Raw genomic sequence first — 3,377 nt, 5'->3', positions numbered from 1 at the left:
TGCCCTGCTGTAATAGGTCCCTCCTTCCTCAGGGATCAGCAGTGAGCAAAATCCATCTGCATCCCTGATCCCAGGCCATCAAATCTATTCAGACTCACAGGGACCCTCTGGGACAGAGGAGAGCTGCGCCTTGGGGTTTCCAAGGCTCCAATCGTTGGGAAAACAGCCCGCTGTGGGTGCAAATGACAAACCGTCTGGTCAGTAGCCGCGCATGGAATCACAGGAGCGATGGTAATGCCTGGACTCTCTGCCGTAAGGCGTCCTGGCAGCATCGTGGTTATACGTGGGGCCAGGCCGGCAGTTCAGAACCACCAGCTGCCTCTGCAGGAGAAAGACGGGGCTTTCTCCTCCCATCAAGAGTGACCGTCTCAGAAACTCACAGGGACGGTTCCACCCTGTCCTAGAGGGTTGCTGTCCGTCCGTGGACATCACCTCCCTGGCAGTGAGTTTGCTTTGCTTTGGTGCTCCTCTGCCACAATCCACTGGCATCGGGTGGCTTCCAGCTCACTGTGACCCAGTGGACCGATTCGAACTGCCCCGACGCTATGAGTCCTTGATTGGAGCAGAGAGCCTTCTCTTTCTCCCTCTGGGGGCTGGTGGCTTCAAGCTGCCCACCCTGAGGGTGGCAGCCGGATGCATAACCCACCAGGGGTCCTGTAAAGACAGGACAGGGGGTGTGAAAGATGGGGGCGTGAGTGTGCACACAGGTGCTTGAGGAAAAGGTGACATTTCAGTCCAGACCTGAAGGAGGGATGCAGCCCTGGGGACATGGGGCGGGGGGAGTAGGGGAGGGAACGGCTGGTCCAGGCAGTGGGAAGGTCGTGGGGTGGGGGGGTATAAGGAGGTCCCAGCAGGTGTTGCCAGTGGAGGGCGTAACGGAGAGTGGATGGGAGAATGGGCAGGACTTCTGCTTTGGCTCTGAGACAGAGCCACGTGGGGGGACAATGGGATCTGACTTGGGTGCCCCCTCAGTCCCTCTCTGCATAGGGGCACCGACTGTGGGGACAGGAGCAGGGAGAGGATGGAGGCCCTGCAGCCGCCCAGAGGGGAGTTGATCCAGACTTGGACAGCCTGGGAACTGAACCCACAGCCACCCCTGCCTCCCCCAGTTATGGAGTGGGCTGCCCCCGCCCTCCTCCCTCATGGACCCTGGAGCCACTTCCCCTCATCTCCTCTGCCCCTCAGGACAGGATTGGGGGGGGGGGGCAGGCGCTCCCAGCCTCCAGCCCTCAAGGCCCCGGGGGCCGTTCCTTGTCCCCTCACAGATTCAAGTCATCAAAATCGAGACCGAGGACAACCGAGAGACGCGCTCGGCCAAGGATGCCCTGCTCCTGTGGTGTCAGATGAAGACAGCTGGGTGAGCCCCCTCTCACCCCAGCACTGCCCCACCCCAGGCAGCCCCACCTCTGGCCCTTGAGGCTACAGGACAAGAGGGCCAGGGGCAGCCACGTCACCAAGTGTCATCTCAAGCTGAAGAAATGGGAAAACGAACCCCCAAATCATCCACGTCTCAGAAGGTCCATGTGTGAGCTCCTCGGTCTCCCTCCCCCACTACTCCACCCCTGTCCCTCAGGAGGCCTCACATCCACCTGGGTGGACTCCTCCGCCCACCACCCTGCCACCTGTGGGTGGCCAGACCTCTGCCAGGGAGGGCACCCACCAGGGGGTGGTCTGCCCAATCTGGCAGTGATCGCCAGGGCCCGGACACCCCCAGGTGTGACCGAGAACTGTGCTCTGATTGGCATGCTTTTGGGTCTCTAACTCCGTGTCCTATAGGGAGGGGCACAGCCTGAACTCCAAATGCCCTCAGGAGGGGGGAGGCCCGGAGAACAGCCATGGGGGGGCGGGACTCAGAACTTCTCCTTCTGAGTCAGCGGGCGTGGCCGTCTGTCAGTGGTGTCTGTTTTTCTGTTTCTCCAGTGCCTGCACACCTGCTCGCGCTCTCTCTGTCTCCCTCTGTCTTTTCTCTCTCTCTCTCTCCTCTCTTGTCTCGCTCCTTCTGGCCCTTCCCACCTCCCTCGATCTCCTATCCTTCCTCCCTCCCACTTCCCTTCTGACTCCCCACCTCTGCCTCTGTCTCCCCCAGTTACCCCGAGGTCAACATCCAGAATTTCACCACCAGCTGGCGCGACGGTTTGGCCTTCAATGCCCTCATTCACCGGCACAGGTACCACTTGAGAGAGCCCTCCCCTAGCCGACCCCTCCCCCCACGTCCCCTTGCATGTCCCCCATCCCTGCAGGCACGCCCACGCGCACCCACACCCACAGGTGGATGCAGGCACACACTTTGAGGCCCGTGGGGGACACTCACCCCCGGACTGCCCACTCTGGTGTGTTCACAGCTGCTCCCCCGATCAAACATCCTTCCTCAAAGGGCACCCCCGAACTTCTCTCCTCTCCCGCTACACATTCACCTAGCATGACCTCATTGTCACATCGGTGCCACACCTGTGGGCATCGAGACAGATGACACCCACGCCATGGCACTCCACCTCTGGGAAGGGCCTGCTCTGGTGGAGCTGGAGGTGGAGCCCAGCTCTTTCTGCCGCCGCCATATTGTCGCTGCCACCCCTGAGCTGCCACCCAAGTGCTCCCAACCTGGGGACACAGCTGGAGGGGATGTTCACAGAGCCCGTGCTTTGGGTCAGACTCGGTTCACAGTGCTCCCCGGCAAGCCACCTCACACTCCAGCGACCTGTGGGGCCGATGCTGGCCCAACCCCACTGTGCACAGGGAAACACTGAGCCACCAGCAGGCGGTGGCAGGGCCAGCCCTCACACGGCTCCCTGCTGGGCATGCTGCATATAAACATAGCCAAGAAGATGTGTGCCCCTGGGTCAGGCCCACGCACCCCTCACACACTATGCTGGGAGGTATGCACATGCCAGGCATGCAGGGCCAGACCCGGCCTACCACCCTCCAGTCGATTCTGATGCCCCACAAACCTGCAGCGCAGGCCCGCTGCTGTCCCTGTGGGCTCTGAGGCTGGGACTCCTTCCGGGAGGAGAAAGCGTCATCGCTCTCCCGAGGCGCGGCAGGTGGGTTTGGATGGCTGGCCTTGGGGTTAGCGGTCCAAAGCTTAGCCCATTGCAGAACCGGGCTCCTTCCGGACGGGCACACGCCGGCAGCTTGTCAGCGTCACAGGGACATGAGGGGCATGTCCTTAACCCATGATCGTGTGGGCTGAGCTCTTCAAAGCCCCCACAGATTACCCCCCCGGCCGGCGAACATGTACACGTGCACACGTACAGAGGCGTGCGAGCTCGGGGCCGGACCCTGATCATCACAGCCTCTGGCAGACACGCACCAGCACACCGGGTGTCCCCATCGACCGCGTCCCTGGCCCCGCCCCTACCCCTGGCCCTGGGCAGGTGGTG

Source organism: Echinops telfairi, unplaced genomic scaffold (assembly GCF_000313985.2).
Source record: "Echinops telfairi isolate 266 unplaced genomic scaffold, ASM31398v2 ScPeMD7_655;HRSCAF=1070, whole genome shotgun sequence".
Classification (NCBI taxonomy): domain Eukaryota; kingdom Metazoa; phylum Chordata; class Mammalia; order Afrosoricida; family Tenrecidae; genus Echinops; species Echinops telfairi.
Note: the sequence above shows the minus strand (reverse complement) of the source record.